Below are 25,152 nucleotides of genomic sequence, written 5' to 3'. Positions count from 1 at the left end.
CTGGCCATAGATCACCACACCCTTGTGATGTAATGGAATATACATTGCAGTGTTCCTGGGTGGGGTGTGTCGTTGGAGATCCCTTGGAAATTCCAGCTGGTTCAACCTGGTGCCCTTCAGCTGTGTTGTTCTGCAGCTCCCTTCAGCCCCAACCAGCATGACCTGGAATCAGAGATAATGGTTGCTGTAAGGTAACGGTAAAGGGACCCCTGACCATTAGGTCCAGTCGTGGCCGACTCTGGGGTTGCGGCGCTCATCTCGCTTTATTGGCAGTGAGAGCTGGCGTACAGCTTCCAGGTCATGTGGCCAGCATGACTAAGCCCCTTCTGGCTAACCAGAGCAGTGCACGGAAACGCTGTTTACATTCCCGCCGGAGTGGTACCTATTTATCCACTTGCACTTTGACATGCTTTCGAACTGCTAGGTTGGCAGGAGCTGGGACCGAGCAACAGGAGCTCACCCCGTCACTGGGATTCGAACCGCTGACCTTCTGATTGGCAAGTTCTAGGCTCTGTGGTTTAACTCACAGCGCCACCCATGTCCCTAATGGTTGTTGTAGTGCAACAAAAGAAATTATGGAGAGTGCAGCAGGTTGGCAAAGACAAAAATGTCAAGAGGGTATTATTTTGGGTGGACATCTAAATTAGCAAAGGATTTCTTGGAGTTGATATATAATGAAATGAAGAAAATGCTTTAAAAGACCAGAAACCTTCTTATTAGCAATATTAGGTATGGATGTCCCCACATTTTTATTTCTCTACACAACCATAGCAGCACAAATGGTTTACACTCAGAAATAGAGAGAGAAAATAATACCAACGGAGGAGGAGTGGCAGGTGAAAATGATGGAATATATGGAATTAGAGAAGCCAACTAACAGAATAAGGGCTCAAGAAGATGGAATCTTTAAGGAAGGATGAAAAATGTTTTCAGAATAACTGAACAATTATCTTAAATCAGTTAAAAGGTTAGCAGGGTTGGAGTAAATTCAGTAGATGTAAGTATTAAAGTTATAGGGAGCGAGGAGAAAATAAAACATAAAGAGTAATTAGAATATGCAGTTGTAATTCAGAAATAAATGAAATCATGGAAGAGGAGAAGTCAGTGATTATTAATGGTTATATTGATTGAAATGAAAAAAAAAATGTAATGGAAAGTATAAATAAAAATATTACATTAAAATCCTAATAAAACTCAAAAAAGAAAAAAGTGGATATTGTTCAGGAGTTGTTGCTGGGGCAAGATATATCTTTGGAGGTGCTTTTTTTGTCCTTAATCTGGGTTCAATTCTTCTTTCTCTATTGCCAGAACTTACTGTCAATTTTCTGTGGAGATTTGTTAATATGAACTGTTTCCATTGTTTCGTTCAAGTTTTGTAATGCCCTGGAACTGTTAGTGTAGTCTGCAAAACGGCTTGATGTTGCAAGGAACTTTAAATTTTGCAATGCCCTGCAGCCGTTAGTGTTTTCTGCAAGATGGTTTGATGTTGTGAGGAACTTTGATCACACCAATAAGGGATGACTATCCCCTGTGGATTTGTCTAATTCATTTTTAAAGGCTTCCAGGCTGGTGGTCATCACAGTGACTTGTGGCAATGAATGAAGTGCTGTGACTATTCACTAGATGAAAATGGACTTCTCGTTGTCTGTCCTGAACCCCCCACCATTCCCCAACATCCAGGTTCATTCAGTCCCCATTGGGTTCTAATATTATGGGAGAGGGAGAAAACATTATGGGAGAGGGGTGCTCAGTTCTCCTCATTGGCCTATTTTTGGGGGGTCCTCCCTCCCTCCCTTCAGGGTTCGCCTTTGATGATGGCAAAGTAATATTATTCAAGCAACGACACCCATGCCTGAAAACCAGACATTGAGGAAATGGAGTTTTTGAATTTGCTTTTATTGCAAGGAATAATCTCATATATTCAATGCGCAAGCTCATCGTGATGTTTGGGTAAAGAGGGTCAGAGCTGCCAGGGAGTGGGTCAGAGCCAACAGAATGGCTGGGGCAGGTTCCACAGGGTGTGTGTGTGTGTGCGCGCATGCACTTGAACACCTGATCTTGGTGATCACTGGTAGGAGGAGGAGTTATGCTAAGACCAGACCATGTCATTACCGAGGAGGCAGGTTTCATCATTCCCGCCTCTGGGTCTGGTCTTCACCGGATGGATACTGGAATCAATAAGGGAGACCCACATGACCTGAAGGTGCTGCTGTGCAATGCCAGGTCAATGATGAAGAAGACCACTGTCATCCACGACCTGATTGTGGATGGAGGACTTGACCTGGCATGTGTAACAGAGACTTGGTTGGATGAAACAGATGGGCCTGTCCTTGCCGCTGCTTATCCACCAGGTTTCTCTTACACACAGCAACCCAGGTCATGTGGGCAGGGAAGGCGGGTTGCAGTGATTTTTAGGAAGTCACTAGTTTACACCAGATGCCCTGTTGGGAAGATCCAGTTTTCTGAGTTCATGTTCTGGAAGTTGGGCAATAGGAGCAGTACAGGATTCCTTTTGGTGTACTGACCTCCCCACTGTGCCAAGGATTCTCTGCCCGAGCTGCTTCAGGTCATGGTGGATGTGCTCCTGGAGACACCTAGTTTGGTTGTCCTGGGGGATTTCAACATACAGATCTGCTGAACTCATGTTTCAGAAGGAGATAGCTTGGATCAAATGAAAAGGGCAATCTTCACATGTCTCCTCCTCCTCCTCCTCCTCCTCCTCCTCCTCTTCTTCCTAACTCATCACCACCATATCTCTCAGACACCTTTCCAAACAGGACTCACATTTTAATACTGGAGGGGCTCTGCTTCTCTGCTCCCTCCACCTGCCATTTCCCGCTCTGCACCCCATAATAATTGGCCAGCCTGTCCTTCCCTTTCTCCTTTCCACCCTAGAAGATGACAAATCCCCCTTTCTCCTTCCCAACCCTGTTTCTGAAGCTGCTTCACTCTTCTGTTCAAAACCCCCTGGAGTCTCTGTCAGTATGGCTGTAGATCAGGGGTGATGGCATCTCCAGATCAGAAACATCCAAAGGGCAATGGGTCAGTGTCCAGTCCTGGTACTTTCATGCCAAAGGTGCTTGGAATTGAATGTGGGACACTTTACATGAAATATATGGGACCGGATCCTCAGCTATCTAAACAAGGTGGAGGGGGAACGTTTTGTGCCGCTGCACAACCATGCCTGCTGACACCTCCTTCTCATGGGCATAAGGTCCCATTTTGGCTTCAATAGCAATGGCGCTCGTGCTTGAAAATAAACAAGAGAAGTAATAGGGCTTTTGGATCTGCTTTTATTGCAAGGCACAACTCATGTAAGCCTTGAAAATGTTGCTTTTTTATAATCTGGATGCTTTGGGGAAGACATCTCTAGCTGGGGATGAAGCGGGATCCAGCGGATCTCAAAAAGAAAGGGAGCATCTTCCATTTTTCAAGGTCAGCCATTTCTTATCTACATCTGAAACATAAAAACCAGCAACAAAAAGACAACAGTTAACTCCGTTTCATAGCAAGGTGACTATGTTTGAGACATGAAAATACAAAGCAAGCCATGTTGGTCCATAAGAAGCATTTCAACAACAACAACAACAAATCTTTATTACGGTTGAGGACCAGCATGAGGAGGGAGGGATACAATCATTTAAAATATTTTTAAAAAATGTTTTAAAAAACTAAAATAAGTTAAGACTTATAAGATTCTATAAGAATCCAAAAGAAGATAAGAGAACATTAGACAAGCCTGGAAGAGCAGAAAAGGTTCGTAGTATATAGGACTACAGCCATCAGTCTACAGAGCACTCTAATACGAGTCCTCATTATATCTAGTTTGTGGTACAGGCCATCATCCAACAAATTTTGAGCACTGCTGTGCAGAATCTGGCAACGATGTCCATTGCAGCAGGGTTTGTATCTGAAGGCAGCAGGGAGTTACTGAATTGTCCTGTGCACTGGCAATAACAGTTGGGGTCCTGGCTAGATCCCATTGGCGCTCAGTGTCTACAACATGTTGTTTTATGAGAGCTTTGGCTCTCATGACCATTGGGTTGGGATAGGTCTCAGTTTCAGTTTTTCATTTTCAGAAACTAGGAATTCAGTAGATTCACCTTTCAATGAGAACTGAATCCATTTCTTGTCCATCCTTACCCCTGGGGGACATTGTTTTCTAGGTACAATTAAATATTTCAAAGAATAGTGAGGGAGCTTTCAAGGTCTCCAATATTCTCCTGCAGACTGGATGTTATGCACGGCAGGGATTTGTTGTCTTTGTGGCCCTGAGGAAGAGTTCTGGGGAAACAGGAAGCTTGCTCACTATTTTGTGACAATGTTTTGAGAAACACGGGAGAACTGGCACAATGGGGTTCATTCCGTCCAGTTGCTAATTTCTCTGTATGCACCCAAGACAAAAGTCTACTGCCTCAGGTTCTTTCTTTAAAAGATAAAATAAGAATGAAGCTGCTTGGAGTTGAAAGTGGGAGATTTGCATGGAATGTATGGGATGTGAAACTGAGGTAATCTTAAATGGTGGAGGGCAGGACACCACACAGAGTAAGTGCCCAGCATCTGTTAAAGCTGCAGAATAGACATCTCTTAGGCACTGAGATAAACAATGGATGAAACTGCACAACAAATTAAATGTGCCCATCCGGTGTGGTTTAGGGATTTGGCAAAGGAGATCTGGCATAAGCTCACAGGGCCAAGGGGTCAAAGACAGCTGGACCAGCCATGAGGCAGGAGAGGATCCTGCTTCTGCTGGCAGAAGCCCCTCAGACAACAAACCCATTGGTGCCCCTCCTGCCCCTCTGCCTCTGCAGTAAAATAATAGTAAAATAATACATCATTCTAAAATCAATTCATTGTAAAATAAGTTCAAATCATATTAATGGCAACCATTGGGCTAGACTTCATTTTGACGATTCCTGGGTGGCCAACGTGCAGAGCCTCCAGGACACGTTGACGGAGTCTTTGGGGAATCATGACACGGTCTCCCCACAGCAGACAGCCATGATGAGCTGAGAGTTCATATTGTCTGGTTGCGAACTGCAGGAAATCTGATGCAAAAGGCCCTTGTGGCCACCTCCTCCACACCCAGTTGAGCACACGGCTGATGGTGTGATCCTGGGCAGATGGAGGAGCGATGAAGCAGGATCCGGGTCTTCCACAAACGCTGGAAGAGGGCAACGGCTGAGGGTGTTGGCATGGCCCATCAATTTCCCCGGGCGATGGACGAGCCGGTAGTGGTAGGCAGCCAGGAAAACAGGCCATCGCAGCATGCGCGGCAAGAGGACTGGTGGAGTCGGATGATTACTGGCGAGGAGGCCCAGAAGTGGCTTGTGGTCAGTGATGAGGTCAAAAGTCGTGCTGTAGAGGTATTCATGGAACCTCTTCACTTCAGCTACAAGTTCCAGTGCCTCCTTGTTGAGCTGGCTGTAATTCCGTTCAGTTAGAGATAGCATCCTGGAAAAGAAGGCGAGCGGTGCTTCTCTTCCGTCTGGAAAACGGTGACTAAGGACAGTGCTGATGCCAAAAGGTGAGGCGGCGCAGGCAAGGACCAGTGGCCTGGCTTCACTGTACTGTATCAGCACACTGTCCGATGAAAGGAGGGCCTTGACCGCATTGAAGGCCGCCATCTCCCGATGACCCCAGGACCAAGGTGTCTTTGTGCTGAGGAGTCGGTGGAGAGGCTCAGCCACCGTGGCTTTGTGGGGCAGGAACATGTTATAAAAGTTCAGCAGTCCCAGGAACGCCTGCAACTCCGTCTTGTTCTTTGGGATGGGGGCCTGCTGGATAGCGCAGATCTTGGATGAGGTCGGGTGAAGGCCGGAGGCGTTGATAAGATAGCCCAGGACCTTCACCTGTGGAACGGCGATCTAGCACCTCTCCCTCTTTACCTTGAGCCTGGCCTCCTGGAACCTGGTCAGCACGGCACAGAGGCGCTTGAACAGCTGGTGTGAGTCTGCAGACACCAAGACGTCATCAATATATGGTACCACGCCTGGAAGCCCTTGCAGGAGACACTCCATAAGGCTTTGGAAGATGCCAGGAGCCACACTCACCCTGAACTGCAACCGGCGGCAACGGAATGCCCCTCGGTGGGTGACAATCGTCTGGGCTTCAGCAGTGGCATCATCAACGGGTTGTTGATAGGCTTGGGCAAGGTCCAGCTTAGCGAAGACCTTGCCCTAACCCAGGGAATGCCCTAACCAATTGGCCCTTGGACTTCTTTTGGAACTTCCTGCACTCCCGCTTTGTCTGGTGCATGTCATCGTCTTCACTGGAGGATGCCTCATCACTGCTGGCCTCTTCATGATGCACTGGAACTGGCTTCCTAGCAAGACGCGGGCTGCTGGCCTTGCGGATCTCCTGGGCAGAGCGTTCGGCAGCTTCCGAGGCCACAGCCTCCTCAATGGCTTCCTGTAGCGTGAGGTCTGGCTTGGCGAGGAGACGCCGTTGCAGACGGATGTCCCAGACCCCACAGACAATTTGATCAATCAGGGCATCGTTTAAGTCTCAGAACTCGCAGTGCATTGCAGCTTGTCGGAGGGCGGCAGTGTAGTTGTTAATTGACTCCCCCTCTGACTGATTCCAGTGGTAGAATGCATGGTGGGCAGCACTCTTGGACGGCTTTGGCGCGTAGTGGTTGCGGAGCTTCTCTTGAATCATGTCCCATGTTGTTGCCTGTACTGCTTCAGGCGCAACCAATGCTCGGGCCGTCTCAAACACCTCAGGCCCACAGAGGCTGAGGAATAGGCCCTGCTTCCATTCCTTTGATACTTCTGTCAGCTCGTTGGCTTGGAGGTAGCAGTCAAACCGAGCAAGGAAGGAGTCCCATGATTCAGAGGTTGGCGCAAACGGCGGTAGAGGAACAAGTGAAGCCATGATTCCGATGCCGGCGTGAAGGGCGATGGATGGAACGCAGTGCTCTAGCCAGAACAGTCAGCTCTGAATTGGTTCTGTTCAGTGATTTCACTCAGTGATTTCGCTCAGTGATTCAGCTCAGTGATGCAGCTCAGTTCAGAGGGTGGCCGCATCTCGCTGTGCTCTGATGTCCATCGATCCCATCCTCGTCGCCAGTGTTAAGTTGTGGGCGAACATATCAGACGACACAGCGATTCTTCAAACAGCTTTTGATTATTCAGAGGCCAGAACAGAACTGAGCTCAGTCAGCCTGCTTATATAGAGCTCCAGAACAATGTAATTGTAGCAACTTTCTAAAACTATCCAATCACTGAATGTCACTTTCAATCCTTCATTTGCATACAAACTATCCAATCACTTAACGTCACTTTCGATCCTTCATTTGAATAACTATCTACAGTATCTCCCTGCTGGCCCAGGGTGAGAACTTCAGTACATAACAAATACAATATTACTTCAAGCTGGCTGACACGTTGTCATTAGAAAACAGCCCAGACCCTCTATCTCCCAGAACCTGGCGGGACTTAAAAGTAGGAGAGCAAAGACTTCAAAGACAGAGGACACTTAGCGGCACCCGTAGAGGAGATGATGTTGATGATGACAAACGAGGAAGTGGGAGAGACAAGAGGTAGAGATTCACTGGGGACAACATAATTATCCAAGAGGCTGGGTCCTATACCCTCTCTCTGTAAAGTCTGAAATAAAAAAGGATTCCTTGTTTCTATGGATTCCTGGGGAAACAGCAAGGAGCTGCTGACAGCGTCCTGACAGATTGTCCCGAGTCAACATTAGTTGCCGGTTAAGTTATAAATCATGACAGACTGCGCAGGACCTGCCAGGGGCAGCCTCCCAACACTGATAACTGGGAAGAACAATTATCAAAATGCCGAAATCTCAGGGGCGGAGACAGAAACACAGAAATGGTCAGGAAGCACCCCCCCATTCCCCCATCAAAGTTCAATGGAGAGTCTCCCATGCATGAATGCTTAAGGGCCCCGTTGCTGTCACTCACCACCTGGCCCAGGGCGGGGCCTGACAGGCCTCATAAGGACAGCTACTGCTGCTGCTGTTCCTGCCCAGGAGGACTCAGAAGAGTGCAGAGTTCTAAATAAATAAATAAATAAATAAATATTCCGTTTTATTTTATTTGGGGGGGTGGATGTTTAGTCAAGTTCGGGAATTTGTTTAATTTTGAAATTTTTACTGTCTTTGGTTTGAGAGTGAGCGGAATTGTCAGGTGTAATCAGATAGATAGTTGGGAATAATCAGTTTGGAGTTGTTAGGAACTAAGATTAAGAAACTGACAAGAGAAAAATAAACTGAAACCACACGCTTGTTCCTGCATTTAAAAATAAACTTGATTATTTGTTAATGTTAACAACTGTCTGGACTCCGTGTGTCCCCGTGAGAAGCTGGGTGGTGGCAGTGAAGAAAACAATCACAGTGGTGGCACAGGGTCAATAGACCGTCAAACGTCGGGGGCCCCTGTGTGATCGCCACAAAATTGGTGGTGTAGCAGTGGGATAAAACATTGGTGGAATAACATCACTAGCTGTCACCACAGAAGTGGTAGGCAAGTGGTGGGATTTGGTGGGAAAAACAATACACCTGGAGGGGGAAGGGTAAATCTGTGAAGGGATTACCTAACCCGGGGGTGTAGTTGTGAGGTATCCATGATAAGCCACAAAGCCAAGATAACAAAGAGAAAGAGAGCTCAAAGTCTGTTCTGGTAGAGGGTTTAGGCTCGTGGTCAGAGGAAGTAGAGCTTGAAGGGTTAGAGAGAAAACCCATAGCAGACCTTTGGGACCAGAGTCTTGAGAGAAGCCTAGCCAGAAAGAAGAGTACTGAGAGGAAATTTCTCTTATTTGTTAATTTATTGATAATTCTCACTCACACAACATGCCACCCAAAAAGATAAGAAACCCTGGGAGGGAAACAACTTATGAAAGCTCTGAAGGAGAGGAGAATGGAAATCCTCAGAGAGAAGAGCAGAGTTTAGAAAATGTAACTAATATTCAACCTGAGGCAGAAGGTCCAAAATTCTCTGAAGAATTTGTAAAATGGAAGTTAGAACAAGAATATAAATTGGAATTAGAAAAGATTGGATCTGCACAAGAAATAGAAAGAATTAAAGCTGAGAGTGAATGACTTAAGGCTGAGCAGGAGAGCGAAAGAATTAGGGCTGAAAGTGAGAGCGAAAGAATGCAATTTCAGTTGGAAATGAGGAAACTGGAATTAGCAGCTATGGAGAATCAAAATAATAGTAATAACACCAGTAGTCCAACTCAAGTGAAGGTAGATTTAAAGCGCTTTCCTGAGTTCAAGGAAAAAGATTGCCCTGAGGCTTTCCTTATATCATTTGAAAGAGCTTGTCAAGACTTTCAAGTGAAAGATGAGGAGATGACGATCCTTAGAGTCAGGATCAGTGGGTGATTAGCCCTAATTTATTCTCAAATGTCGGGGACCGATTCCAAAAATTTTGAGATATTTAAGCAACTAATATACACCTGGTTTGGGATTACCTCAGAACAACTGAGAAAGAAATTTAGAAGTGTGACTAAAGTGAAGGAGGAGACATACGCTCAGCTTGGGGCTAAAATCTCAAACTACCTCACAAAATGGTTAGAACAGGAGAGGGTGAAGCCTTAATTACTTGGGATCCATTTGCCCGCTTACCCAGGACGTAGAGGTGACAAAAAAAGCACCAGGGATTCAGTTGCTTCGGAGAAAAAGTTTATTGTGATCTGCGCAGAGGCCACCAGCGGAATTATTTCCAAAGGCTGGGGGGGGGGCTAAAACACGTAAGCAAGCAGTTTTTATACCCTAGCAGCACCTCCCAACCACCCCACCATCAGTAACTTATCATATCATATTCCCCCCTTTGCCTTATGGCCTCATTGGGTGTTGCCAGAGCATTTTGGCAGTGCACTCCTTTCGCTTATCAGTCAAGCCTGCATATCTTATTTGCTCCAGATGCATTTCTCCTCCTGCTCTCCGGGCGTTGCCTTCCAACTGTCAATGCACCCCCCTGCCCACTCCCTTCAAGGGCAGACTCTGTTCCAAAAATCAGAGAAGTGTTTGCTCTGGAACAATTTTATGAAACAATAAACAGCCAATTAAAATATCTTATAAAGGAAAGACACGCTCAATCACTTCAAGAAGCCGCTAACTTAGCTGACCAAATAAACGAAATAAGGGACCATAGGTTTGATGAACCGAGTTTTGGCGGGAAAGTGTGGGGGACTAACAGAAATAAATTCCAACAAGCAAAGGGAAACCCCTCTTCAGAGAAAGACAAGGGAGATAGGCCATTGTCAAAAGGGCAAAATGACAAGGCCCAAGCCAACGCCAGTCTCACTGAGGAGAAAGGGTGGAAAACAAACTATACAAATCCCAAAGAAGTTCAATGCTGGGGATGTGGAAAATTTGGCCACAAAAGGTTTAATTGTAGATCTGGAGGAGAAAAGTCTGGTAATATAAGCCCTCAAAGAAAAACCTTTTGTATCAAAGAAGCTGAGGAGAGCCAAGCTAGTCAGGATAGGCCGAAGCCTGCTGAAGTACTGGAGGCTAAAGTGGCACATTGCTATGCTATAAAACAAGATAATCTTCTTTTTAAAATGCTGGGGAAGATATTTGGATTGAAGGGAAGAGATTTCTGGGGTTAAAAGACACCGGGTCGCAAGTCACTACTGTCCACCCAGAGATCATCTGTCCCACCAAAATAATTCCAAGGAAAGTTATGTTAATTAAAAGGAATTTCTAAACAACCTGAGGTATTACCAGTTGCAGAAATACATATTAAATTCCAAGACTGGTCAGGGAAGTGGCAGGTTGCTATTTCTGAGGAGATTCCTACTACTGTGCTGATCGGATGGGATCTCTTAGAGCATGTACAGAGTTCTTTTGTAGTTACTCGCTCCAAGGGGGTCAACAGTCACCCAATGCTGAGGGGAATGCTACTGTTGCCCAAGGAGACAGAGCTGAGGAACAGAACTCTGCGGGGAGAAAACCAAGCCCTGCTAGTCCCTTTTGTAAAAAGCCAAAAACATAGTTTTGCCCAAGAACAGAAAGAAGATGCTGATTTAGTTAATTGTTTTGAGGCAGACAAATCAGATGAAGCTGAAACAAAAAAAATTCACATGTGTATCTGAAGAACTGTGCATGCACACGAAAGCTCATACCAAGAACTGACTTAGTTGGTCTTTAAGGTGCTACTGGAAGGAATTTTTTTTGTTTTGACTATGGCAGATCAACACGGCTACCTATCTGTAAGCAGATGAAGCTGATATAACATGCTGGGAAGGGAGAGGGGAGCAATTGTGCAATCTACAAGAAATAAAGATAGCTCCTACATTAACCCTTAATCAGCAGGTGGAGGTTAAGCAGATCCTACAAGATTTTAAAGACATTTTCAATAACACTCCAGGTAGAGCTAAAGGAGTTATACATCATATCGACACTGGGGATGCTAAGCCTATTGCTGTCAACCCCTACAGAATAACTGGAGAGTATGTGGGGAAAGTTAGCAATAAGGTAAGGGCGATGCTGAAGGCAGGGATGATAACCCCTTCGGAAAGCCGCTGGGCAGCACCCATAGTGTTATTAGACAAACCTGATGGATCTATTAGATTTTGCCTGGATTATACGAAGCTGAACCATGTCACTAAAGCGGATGCATATCCAATGCCGCATTTAGATGACCTGATCGAAGATATAGGCCAGTGTCATTACATCACCTGCCTAGACTTAACAAAGGGGTACTATCAAGTAGAAATGGACCCTAGGGACCAGGAGAAAACTGCGTTCAGAAGTCCGTTAGGGCTGTTTGAGTTTAAAGTAATGCTCTTTGGCTTAAAGAATGCGCCAGCAACTTTTCAGCGATTGGTGGACAAAATCCTGAAAGGATTAAGAGAGTTCACAGTTGCTTATTTGGACGATATGGTTGTGTACAGTCCAACTTGGGAGAAACACAAAGAGCACTTAGCGATAGTGCTACAGCGAATTAAAGAGGCCGGCTTAACCATCAAAGCTAGCAAATGCCAGATAGGGGGCTTGACTATTCAATACCTGGGACACATGGTGGGAGGAGGAGTGATGAAACTTTGAGAGACAAAGGTAGAAGCCTTTGATGGGTGACACCTGGCTTGAGAGCAGTACATGTGAAAAGGATCTAGGAGTCTTGGTTGACCACAAACTTGACATGAGCCAACAGTGTGACGCGGCAGCTAAAAAAGCCAATGCAATTCTGGGCTGCATCAATAGGAGTATAGCATCTAGATCAAGGGAAGTAATAGTGCCACTGTATTCTGCTCTGGTCAGACCTCACCTGGAGTACTGTGTCCAGTTCTGGGCACCACAGTTCAAGAAGGGCACTGACAAACTGGAACGTGTCCAGAGGAGGGCAACCAAAATGGTCAAAGGCCTGGAAATGATGCCTTATGAGGAATGGCTAAGGGCTGGGCATGTTTAGCCTGGAGAAGAGGAGGTTAAGGGGTGATATGGTAGCCATGTTCAAATATATAAAAGGATGTCACATAGAGGAGGGAGAAAGGTTGTTTTGGTTCTGACATGTGGGTTCACTCACCACAAAGCTCCAAGTTAGACAAGCGTGGATTGCATGGTATCTTTCTAGGTTATCAGAAAGGGTCTTACAGAATAATGATGACTGACTCTAAGACAATTAAGCTCACAAGAAGTGTTGAGTACAATGCCAAGTGGGGGGAGAATGTGGGAATTTTCCAATGTTATCCTGATGACAGTGATGAGACTGAGGATAGTCAAAAGCAACCGCAACAACCCACACCCACTGATGAAGGTTCTGATTCTGAGTCTGAAACTGAATCGGGTGATTCAGAGGATTTCAAGAGTGCGAAAGCCTCTATGCGACCCTCTGAAAGCTCTGATCAGGAATTGGAAGAACCATTGTTCACAATAGGTCACTTTTCTCCCAAGAAGGAAGCGGAGAGTGTTGAAGACTTAAGGCTAATTCGTAGGTCACAAAGAGCCACAAAAGGCAGACCTCCAAAGAGATTTGCTGATGAGTTTGCTAAGATAGCAGTAACAGCTGTTAAAAGCTCCAAGAAGGTATTTGAACCTTCAAGTTTCCAAGAAATCCAGGATTTGGATTCAAAGGAAGCTGAGCCATGGTTAAATGCCATGAAGGCTGAGCTTGATTCCTTAGAAAGGAACAAAACATGGGAGCTTGTTCCAGTAGTTCCAGGAATGAAACTGCTTGGAAGCAAATGGGTCTTCAAAGCGAAGACTGATCAAAATGGCAAGATAGTCAGACACAAAGCCAGATTGGTAGCCAGAGGTTTTGCACAGGTACCAGGTGAAGACTATCACGAGACCTACTCACCCACAGTGAGGTATGAGAGCATTAGGCTTATGCTCAAGCTAGCTGCAGAGGAGAATCTACACATTAGTCACCATGATGTGAATACAGCTTTTCTGTACAGATCTCTAGGTGATTCACTTTATATGCTTCCACCTGATGGCGTACAGGTAAAACAGGGATATGTTTGTGCTCTGAAAAAGTCCCTTTATGGTCTCAAACAAAGTGCACGGTGTTGGCACACAAAACTCACTGAAGTATTGTTTTCTCTAGGTTTTCAGCAAGGGAAAGCTGGTCCATGTGTATTTGTCAAAGAGGAGGGGCAAAAGAAACTGTATTGTTTGTTTTATGTTGATGATATTTTATTCTTTTGGGAAGATGTCACAATGTACAATAACGCCCTAGCTCAACTGAAAGAGCACTTTGACTTGAAAGATCTCGGTGAGGTAAACAACTACCTATCTCTGGAAATAAAGAGAGATCAAGATGGTAACATTCTAGTACACCAGTCACGGAAAATTGCTGATGTGTTAAGCAAACTAAACCTGATGGATGCTAACCCTGTAGACAAACCGATGACAACAGGTTATCAGGTAGATGACACTGAAGAAGCATTTTCTAACACTACACTGTACAGAAGTGTGCTAGGCAAGCTAAACTTCATTGCCAGATGTTCAAGACCTGACATTGCTGTTAGCTGTAATTTGCTAAGCAGACAAGTCAACAATCCTAGTGTTAAGGATTGGAAAGCTCTGAAACGCATAGCACGCTATTTGAAAGGCACTATGCATTACAGACTGAGATTTAACAATCAGAAGTCTGGTGGTCTTGAGATATTTGCAGATGCAAGTTTTGGAAGTGACACTACAGACAGGAAAAGTACGTCTGGAGTTTGCTATATGTACAATCAGGGTCTATTTGATTGGTCATGCAAGAAGCAAACAACAGTTAGCTTAAGTACTTGTGAAGCTGAACTGAATGCACTGTCTTATTCACTTAAAGATTGTGAATGGTTGTTACAATTGTGCAAAGACATGAAAATTCCTGTCAAATGTCCAATCCAGGTTTACCAGGACAACAAAGCATGTTTGGCTTTGCTGAATTCTGAAGGTTGTAAGCAAAGCACGAAGCACTTGCAGTTAAAGTTGCAACATGCTAGGGAACGTATTCAGAAGGGACTCGTAACGGTGTCCTATATGCCAGGTAATGAAATTCCTGCTGATGTATTGTCCAAGATTGTATCAAGGGATCAACACTGTACCTATGTGCAGAAGTTGGGTTTGTACTGATATTGTATGAACACGCTGCCCAGTGATGTTCACAGAAAGGGGGAGGATGTTGGTTTCTGCTTCCTTCACTGTGCAGCGAAGTGCTTGTCACGAGACAGGTGTTTACATTCCACAGTCAGCGTACTGTTGGGCTTCCCACGGGAAAGGGAGACTGGATGTGACGTACACTGGTTTCCTGTTTTTCTCAGTTCTCCCTGTGTTTCCGAAGAGAGAGGATGCTTCTCTGCTCGCAGCAGAAGCAAGATGCATGTATGTAATGTGGGACACTTTACATGAAATATATGGGACCGGATCCTCAGCTATCTAAACAAGGTGGAGGGGGAACGTTTTGTGCCTCTGCACAACCATGCCTGCTAACACCTCCTTCTCTTACAAGAAGCGAAGTATGCATGACTAATTAGTTATAGAGAAACTAAAGCCTGTAATTGTAGTCATCAGAAACTCAAGGACTACCCAGAATAATAGGCTCTATATTGCATCAAAAAACCTTTCCCACTAATTAGACGCTACATGCACCAAATTTCTTGAGAGACTTGTGGAAAAGACAAATCTAAATTTTATTTTTAAAAATGTATTCCGTAAAATTAATAATAATAATAATAATAATAATAATAATAATAATAATAATAATAATATATTTATATCCCACTCTCCCCAGCTGAGGCCGGGCTCAGAGCGGCTAACAACAGTAAAATTATACAGCATTCTAAAATCAATTCATTGTAAAATCAGTTCAAATCAAATTAATGGCAACCATAGGGCTAGACCTCTGTGAGGATTACCAAAGGAGGGGGTCAGGCTGCGCCTTGGCCAAAGGCCTGGTGGAACAGTTCTGTCTTGCAGGCCCTGCGGAAAGATATCAGTTCTCTTGTGACAGAGCGTTCCACCAGATTGGAGCCACAGCCGAAAAAGCCCTGGCTCTGGTTGAGGCCAGCCTAACCTCCCTGTGGCCCAGGACCACCAAGGTGCTTTTGTTTGAAGACCGTAAGGTCCTCCGTGGGACATACCAGGAAAGGCGGTCCCATAGGTACAAGGGTCTGGGCCATAAAGGGCTTTAAAGGTTAAAATTCCATAAAATCCAATGAAACTGAGAAAAAAGAGGCTACCTTTGGTTTTCCTTACTAGTTTTACATGCAATGCAGTCTTCGATATATAGCTGCACCTTAATGGTCATTGTGTGAACCAAAGGAGAGCCATCCTTTGAAAGTCAGCTCTCCCTCCAAGTAACGTGTTTATAAAATGTATAGGAAAAAGAATAACTTCATGAAAATAGCATGAAAATATGGGTTATATTAGGGGAAATTGCATAGCAATGATGGGTGTATTGGAGAAAATTCAGCAACACAGTGCATATTTCCCCTAATAGACACACTTTTGTTGGCAATTTTGCCCAATATATACATTTTTATGCAAAGAATTCCCACTAAAGAGATTTCCACTAAAGAAACATCTCTAGTGAGAAAAGTGAGCTTCCTTTGCAAGGCTACAGAACAGCAACTGGACACCTTTCCTTCTTCCGCCCCACAATTGGCTGGCAGGTGTCCCTCTGTCTTCTTCCTCTCCATCCCTTACCTGGGCAAGCCAGGAGCAGCAAAGAGAGAACAGCCAAGCACAGGTGAAGGATCTTCAGGGCTTCCTGACGTGGCAAAGCTGAATGCCAGCTTGTAGGCCAATTGGAGCCCCAAAGGTTGCCAAGAGAGGGCAGGGAGGGAGAGGGAGATGAAATATTTGTAATTTCTTTGGGACGTTGTGTCTTAGGCTGACGTGGAAGAGAACATGGCCAAAATCATATGCCTCTCCCTTCATTCTGGCAGTCATAGCAGTTTTCACCGAAGTGAGATCCCAGTTACAGATCACAAACATTCCTTTCCCTTTTCAACCTAGAAGATGACCAAGTCCCCTTAACACCCCTGTTTCTGAAGCCGTTTCCCCTACGCGTCCAGCAACACTCAAGGCTGCAATCCTCCCTTAATTTACCTAGGCGCATGCCCCATGGAAACCAACAGGAGTTCCTTCTGAGTGGGCCTGTTTTAGGACTGCACTTTATGATGCCACAACCAGAGATGGCACTCCTGCCTAAACCACTGTCCATACAAATACTTTCCTTAAGTCACGTAAGCCAAGCAGGGTCCCAGGGAAGGCAGCAAGGCCACCAGGAGGAGAGGGCCAGGGATGTGCAGCCAGTCAAGGCAACGACCTTAAACATCTTGGAGACCTTCTTGGCTGTGAGTCCAGGAAGCTCTTCTCCCTGCTCACAGGCCTTTTCCCACCTGGGTTCATTCAACTCAGCTGCTAGTTACTCTGCAAAATCCCTAAGCAAAAGTCTGCAACCTCAGATTCTTTTTTTATTTATTTTAGTGAAAGCGTTTGGAACTGAATGTGGGACACTTTGCATGGAATATATGGGACCGAATCCTCAGCTATTCAAGCAAGGTGGGGTAAAGAAAATTGCAGTGAGCAAATGCCCAGCAGCTATTAAAGCTTCAGGATGGACAATTATATTGATCCTTTATCCAATGAGAAAAACAATGGATGAAACTGCATATTAATCTAAGCATGCAAATAAAGTGTGGTTTAAGGATTGGACCTAGAGGAACTTGCCAAACCTCACAGAGCAAAGCAATCAAAGACAAGACTGATCCCAGAGCCAGACAAGCCTTGAGGCAGGTGAGGATGTTGCTTCAGGTGGCAGAAGCCCCCAACCAGGCACAATGCCCATGGGTGCCCCTCCTGCCCTGCTGCTTCTGCCAGTGGAGGTGAAGCACCAGCATCATCAGCACTGATTTTGGGCTGCCATTTGGGGCAATACGGGAAGTGCCACCCTAGGCTGATTCTGCCATAGGTGTCTTTTGCAATGGACAAAGTATGAAAACAACTGGCTGTGCAACCAATTAAGCTTGCAATCAAAGGACGATGTATTCAGGGACCACTTAAGTAATTCATGCTTTGTGTAACTAATGGAACAGGTAGCTGGTACTCACTGCTCTATGAAAATGACATTCTTTGTAATAAAAAGGTTGCATTAGAGATACTTTGTACTGCCAGTGGTTGTTTAATTAATGAAAAACATAATTAAGACAACTGTAAATCTTGCAGGCTGTGTAACCAACCTATATAATGACTATAATGAGTTTTGTTTTGGTTATTTCTGTTTCTGAAGAAATAGAATGGCTCTAAGACACAGAAGGGAGGGAGGGAGGGGGAGGGAGGGAGGGAGGGAGGGAGGGAGAAAGAGAGGAGAAATGAGTTTGTACTGATGAGGTTTTTTCATAATGGAGGATATAAGAAAGTTTTAATGGAAAAGTCAAATGGATTTTAACAGTGGATAAATGTTGTATTAAAGAGGTTAAATTGGAATCAAATAAATTATCATCAACTTGTAAAGAAACCTATTGATCATTATAAACCTTTTCCAAGTTATATGTAATGAAGCTATTTTCTCAGTTCACTGGGTCCCTTAGCCTAAATTCAAGAAGGGATGTCCATTCAGGGTGGTAGCCTAAAGCTACTCAGATCAGAGGCTCCTCAAAATGATCTGTCCAGAAAATGCTGTGAGAGGGGCAGGGCATGCGGAGGAGAAATGATCACCTGCTCTGGCCACTTGTTTGAATCTCATTTGCCAAGCTGAATTTCCCTTCCGTAAAAATTATACAATGGCGGAAAGCTCCCAATGTCAGTGAAGCCAGCAGGACACAAGAACGGGAGTTTGTCCCAGCCCAGTAGGAAACAGGAAGTTTATTTACTGGCTGGACAAACATCCCTTCTCATGTGTAAACATGTCCACTCTAGGAATGTTGTATTTGACTGCTTTGTGTTTCACACCCCACACACCCCTTCTCAGGCAACACAATATGCACAAACATAAATAACTTTATTCAACCACCCAGAGTCCCAGCTTGACATGTAGGTTCTGGAAACTCTCTTGGCAGGGGTTTCGTCAGGATGTCAGCAGTCATCTCCTTGGTGCGGCAGTAAGATAGTTCCATAAGTCTGTCCTGGATCAACTCACGTACATCATGGTACTTCACGCCAATATGTTTTTTCCTCACATAGAACTTCTCACTCTGTGTCAGCTTCAGGCAACTCTGATTGTCCTCTAGCAAGCTGACAGGTTCCTTTCTCACCAACCCAAAGTCCTTGATGAGTCGATCGAGCCAGGCAACCTCTCTGCATGCATCTGTCGCTGCAATGTACTCTGATTCTGTGGAAGACAATGCTACACAGCTCTGTTTATAACTACCCCATGCAACAGGTCCATCCCCAAACATAAAAACAAATCCACCTGTGGATTTATACTGAGCATTGTCCCCAGCCCAATCTGCATCAGTATACCCAACCAACTTAGGGTTTCTGACAGCTGGTAACCTTAACTTACAATTCATGGTACCCTTCAAATACCGCACCACCCTTTTTACACCTGCCCAATCATGCTCAGTGGGAGAATTCACTTTTCTACTAAAAATCCCCACAGCATTTGCTAAGTCAGGTCTACATGTGGTAACTAGATACAAGAGTTCACCAATTGCCGACCTGTATTCACTGTTGTCTGGCAACAGCTTTGAATCCTGCTGTTTCTTCAAGAAGTTCGTGGTCATGCGTATTGCAGTCGGGTGTGCATCTTGCATCTACAGATTTTTTTTCTCTGATTGAGAAGAAATGAGCCATCTTCTTCTTAAAAGATTTAACTATGTGGTTTTTTGGGGGGGCTATTCAGTGCCTTTTTATTCTTATTAGGTATTTTGTGGTGTTACTGTATACTGTAACTTGAACAATAGGTTTCTTTACAAGTTGATGATCATTTATCTGATTCCAGTTTAACCTCCTTTAATATAGCATTTGTCTACTGTTAAAATCCACGAGAGTTTTCCATTAAAACTTTATTAAAAACTGCATCGATACAAACTCATCTCTTCTCCCTCCCTCTTCCCTCCCTTCTGTGTCTTAGAGCCATTCTATTCCTTCAGAAACAGAAATAACCAAAACAAAACTCATTATAGTCATCATATAGGTGGGTTATACAGCCTGCAACATTTGCTTAATTATGTTTTTCATTAATTAAACAACCACTGGCAGTACAAAGTATCTCTAATGCAACCTTTTTATTACAAAGAATGTCATTTTCATAGAGCAGTGAGTACCAGCTACCTGTTCCATTCGTTACACAAATTACTTAAGTGGTCCCTGAATACATCGTCCTTTGATTGCAAGCTTAATTGATTACGCAGCCAGCTGTTTTCATAATTTGTCCATTGCAAAAGACACCTATGGCAGAATCAGCCTAGGGCGGCACTTCCCGTATTGCCCCAAATGGCAGCCCAAAATCAGTGCTGATGATGCTGGTGCTTCACCTCCACTGGCAGAAACAGCAGGGCAGGAGGGGCACCCATGGGCATTGTGCCTGGTTAGGGGCTTCTGCCACCTGAAGCAGCATCCTCACCTGCCTCAAGGCTCTGGGATCAGCCCTATCTTTGATTGCTTTGCTCTGGGAGGTTTTGCCAATTCTTCTTGTTCGAATCCTTCAATCACATGGTATTTGATTGTTTAGATTAATTGCAGTTTCATCTATTGTTTATCTCATTGGAAAGGGATCACCATCACTGTCCATCATAAAACGTCAATAGCTGCTGGGCATTTGCTCACTGTAATTTTCTCCCCTCCATCTTGTTTGAATAGCTGAGAATTAAAAGGTAACCCTAAAGGGACCCTGACAGTTAAGTCCAGTTGCGAACGTCTCTGGGATTGCGGCGGTCATCTCGCAATACTGGTCGAGGGAACCGACGTTTGTCCGTGGACAGTTTTTTCGGGTCATATGGCCAGCATGACTAAGCTCCTTCTGGCGAAACCAGAGCAGTGCACAGAAACACCATTTACCTTCCCACCAGAGTGGTACCTATTCATCTACTTGCACTTTGACGTGCTTTTGAACTGCTAGGTTGCCAAGAGCTGAGACCGAACAACGGGAGCTCACCCTGTCACGGGAATTTGAACCACCGACGTTTTGATTGGCAAGCCCAAGGCTCAGTAGTTTAGAACACAGCGCCAACCATGTCCCTTAGCTGAGTATTAGGTCCATGCAAAGTGTCCCACATTCAGTCCCACATGAAAGCACCAGGCCTGAGCATGAAAGCTCAAATGAAACCTCAAAGCAGAGAAGGTTAACTCATCGGCCTTTGGATGTTTCTGTTCTGGAGATCCCATCACCCCCGATCTTTAGCCACAAATAACAGCGACTCCATGGAGCAAAGGAGAGAAGAGCGAAGCGGCTTCAGTAACAGGGTTGGGAAGGGGGAAAGGGGGCTTAGTCATCTTCAAGGGTGGAAAGGAGAAATTGGCAAATTATTATGAGGTGCAGAGTGGACATGGCAGGTGTAGCAAGCAGAGAAGCAGAGCCCCTCCTGTTTGAAAATATTTTTGTAAGTGGCTTTGAGTCTAGTTAGAAAAAGGTTTTTTGAGAAATAGGATGATGATGATAATGATTGCAAAAATGAGAAAAAGGACAAGAGACCATGTGAAGATTGCCCTTCCTTCAAGTAAGCAAAGAGTCCATCATTTCACCTTTGAAATCTCCTTGCCCTGCATGTTCCACTCAACCTCTTCAATCAGTGGACTTGAATTTTCTTTTTTTTCTGGAAGAACTGTTTGAGGCTATGACTACTACCAGTGCTATTTCCTGGGGGGATGCAGGGGTCCACATACCCCTAAACATTTTGTGAATCTAAGTTTGGCCAGATTGAGGAGCAGTATTTCAATATGAGTAGGAAAATGAGAGTAACCCTTAACATTTTTTTTTTGGGGGGGGAAGCATGGGCTACTACTAAGAATAATCATTGTGGGAGGCAAGCATGTGAAAAGTCCCCTTCCTTCAGGTAACCGCAAGGGTCCAGCAATGTGGTGGGGACAGGTGAGAGGTGAGTCATTTACCTGAGGGATACATCCCCCTAGCACTGCCTATGTGGGGCATCGCATGCTCCTCATAAATATTTCATTTGATTCAAGCTATCTCGCTCTGAAACATGAATACAGCACATGTGAATGTTTGTGATTTTACTTCTGTGGAAAGTGCTATGACTGACTGAATGCAGGAATGCCGTTCCAGAGGCACGTGATTTTGGCAACGTTCTCTTCCACGTCAGCCTAACTCACAATGTCCCAAAGAAATTACAATTATGGGAAGCCCAGCCCTCTCTTGGCAAACTTTGGGGCTCCATTTGGCTTAAAAGCTGGCTTTGCCTGGCTTTGCCACCACAATTCATCCTGAGCCATGAAGATCCTTCACCTGTGCTTCGCAGTTCTCTCTTTGCTGCTCCTGGCTTCCCCAGGTAAGGGATGGAGAGGAAGAAGACAGAGGGACACCTGCCAGTCATTTGTGGGGTGGAAGAGGGAGAGGAGTACAGTGGCTGTTCTGTGGCCTTGCAAAGGAAGCTCACTTTTCTTTCTAGAGACGTTTCTTTAGTGGTAAATTTTGCATAAAAATGTATATATCAGACAAAATTGCCTACAAAGGTGCATCTATTAGGGGATATATGCACTGTGTTGCTGAATTTCCCCCATTATGCCCATAACTGCTATGCAATTTCCCCTATTATAACCTATATTTTCATGCTATTGTCATGAAAATACACTTTTTCAGGTACATTTTTTAAACACGTTACTTGGAGGGATAGCTGCCTTTCAGAGGACAGCTGTGCTTTGATGTTCACATGTTGAATTCATTATGGCAGGGTAATATAAGGAAAAAGGGACGTGGGTGGCCCTCTGATTTAAACTACTGAGCCTCTTGGGCTTGCTGATCAGAAGGTTGGCAGTTTGAGTCCCCGCGACGGGGTGAGCTCCTGTTGCTTGGTCCCTGCTCCTGCCAACCTAGCAATTCGAAAGCACATCAAAGTGCAAGTAGATAAATAGGTACCACTCTGGTGGGAAGATAAACCGTGTTTCTGTGTGCTGCTCTGGTTCGCCAGAAGCAGCTTAGTCATGCTGGCCACATGTCTGCGGACAAACGCCGGCCCCCTCGGCCTATAGAGCGAGATAAGCACGCAACCCCAGAGTTGTCCGCAACTGGACCTAACTGTCAAAACTGTCCTCTACCTTTTTAAAAAATATATGGAAAATGGCATCGCATGTAAAACTGTTAAGGAAAAACAAAAGTAGCCTCTTCTTTTCTCAGTTTGGTTAGATTTTATGGAATTCTATGCAAATTTATGGAATTTCTAATTAGTGGGAAATGTTTCTTGATGTATTATACAGCCTTTTATTCTGGGTAGTCCTTGGGGCTCTGATGGCTTCAGTTACAGGCTTTATTTTCTCTATAACGTATAAGCCATGTGTGCCTCACTTCTTGCTGACACCCTCCACTCATGAGCAAATATCTGGATAAGCAGATTGACCATTTCTTCTTGTGAATGTAGCAAGGGTGGTAAACACCAGTGGCCACTGGCAGGGGTGGGGGTGGGGGGTTGGAGCTGGGATGCCACAGCACCCAGAGCGTCACAGAGCCACTTCTTTTCAAAGGGCTGTGGAGTTGTTCCTCTCTTTCATCCTATTGTGAATTAACTTCCTTCTCCCCACTTATGTTTGTTTCTCTCTTTGCACAGGATCTGCACAGGCCAAGAGAACTAGGGGTCCTAGGCAATGCCTTAATACCGAAGGTGGTGCTTGCTTCCCTATGCATTGTCCGGATACTCATGAAAAGATTGGACAGTGTTTTCCTAGTATTCCCTGTTGCAAAAGGTAATTTCAGCTTACCAAAAGAGAATTACACCTCCTGCCCTTCTCCCATTACCCCCTGGATTGATCATTTTAAGTACCCAGTGGAGAGTCCCCTAAATTGATCATCCTTTGCCTGCAAGCTCATTTGCTCCATTGCAAAAATAAAAATAAAAATACCTATGCCAGAATCAGCCAAGGGTGGAACATCCCATTTTGCCACTTGATGCAAAATGGTAATTGCTGCTTTGCCATTCTGCCAGCATGGCTCCTAAGCCCATCTACCTGATCCTCCTTCCATGGCCTGATCTGCCGCTGACACACACCATACCCTGTTGGTTGTAGGCACAGAAGCGGCACTACCATTGTTGCCCATTTTAAGCAAGATGGTGCTGAGTTCTTTCACCATAGGCAGAACCAGCGGGGCAGGAGGGGCACCAATGGGTTTGTTGTCTGAGGGGCGTCTGCCACCAGATGAAGGGTCCTCACCTGCCTCATGGCTGGTCCAGCTGTCTTTGGCCCCTTTGCCCTGTGAGCTTATGCCAGATCTCCTTTGCCAAATCCCTAAACCACACCGGATGGGCACATTTAATTTGTTGTGCAGCTTCATCCATTGTTTATCTCAGTGCCTAAGGGATGTCTATTCTGCAGCTTTAACAGATGCTGGGCTCTTACACTGTGTGGTGTCCTGCCCTCCACCATTTAAGATTACCTCAGTTTCACATGCCATACATTCCATGCAAATCTCCCACTTTCAATTCCAAGCAGCATCATTATTGTTTTATCTTTTAAAGAAAGAACCTGAGGCAGTAGACTTTTGTCTTGGGTGCATACAGAGAAATTAGCAACTGGACTGAATGAACCCCAGGGTGCCAGTTCTCCCGTGTTTCTCAAAACATTGTCACAAAATTATGAGCAAGCTTCCTGTTTCCCCAGAACTCTTCCTCAGGGCCACAAAGACAAGAAATCCCTGCTGTGCATAACATCCAGTCTGCAGGAGAATATTGGAGACCTTGAAAGCTTGCTCACTATTCTGTGACATATTTAATTATAACTAAAAAAAAAAAAGATTACCTCAGTTTCACATGCCATGCATTCCATGCAAATCTCCCACTTTCAATTCCAAGCAGCTTCATTCTTATTTTATCTTTTAAAGAAAGAACCTGAGGCAGTAGACTTTTAGCAACTGGACGGAATGAACCCCAGGGTGCCAGTTCTCCCGTGTTTCTCAAAACATTGTGAGCAAGCTTCCTGTTTCCCCAGAACTCTTCCTCAGGGCCACAAAGACAACAAATCCCTGCCATGCATAACATCCAGTCTGCAGGAGAATATTGAAGACCTTGCAAGCTCACTCACTATTCTGTGACATATTTAATTGTACCTAGAAAAGAAAGTCCCCCAAAGGTAAAGATGGGCAAAAGACTGCATTTAATTCTCATCGAAAGGTGAATCTATGTAATTCATAGTTTCTGGAAATGAAAAACTGAAACAGACCTATCCCTACCCAATGGCTTATTATCATGAAATGTTTCTTGTTGTCCAACATGCCTTGCTTTGTATTTTTGTGTCTCAAACATGGTCACTTTGCTATGAAACCGAGTTAACTGTTGTCTTTTTGTTGCTGGTTTCTGTGTTTTAGACGGGAGGAGTGATAGATGCCTTTGAAAAGTGGAAGATGCTCCCTCTCTTTGAGAGCCACTGGATCCCACTTGATCCCCAGCTAGGGACTTCTTCTCCAAAGCATCCAGATTGAAAAAAAGCAACAGTTTCAAGGCTCACATGAGCTTGGGCCTTGCAATAAAAGCAGATCCAAAAACCTTTTCCCTCTGTTTTTCATTTCTAAGCATGAGTGTTCTTGCTAGTGAAGCCGAAATGGCACCTTACGTCCATGAGAAGGAGGTGTCAGCAGGC

At 44.8% G+C, this 25,152-nt stretch overlaps 1 long non-coding RNA gene across 2 annotated transcripts; it reads left to right on the top strand.

The window, feature by feature from the left end:
* Positions 1-77: 77 nt before the first annotated feature.
* On the top strand, positions 78-25,057 carry LOC310842099. Of its 2 annotated transcripts, XR_014562861.1 has the most exons (4): positions 8,145-9,552; positions 9,962-10,386; positions 23,130-23,265; positions 24,881-25,057. It is a non-coding gene; the product is annotated as an uncharacterized lncRNA (long non-coding RNA). The 2 variants fall into 2 exon arrangements; XR_014562860.1 differs by lacking the exons at positions 8,145-9,552; positions 9,962-10,386; positions 23,130-23,265 and adding an exon at positions 78-191.
* Positions 25,058-25,152: the final 95 nt, after the last annotated feature.

This window comes from Podarcis gaigeae (assembly GCF_964106915.1).
Source record: "Podarcis gaigeae genome assembly, chromosome: 3".
NCBI classification, from domain to species: Eukaryota; Metazoa; Chordata; class Lepidosauria; order Squamata; family Lacertidae; genus Podarcis; species Podarcis gaigeae.
This window is presented reverse-complemented; position numbering and strand designations above follow the sequence as displayed.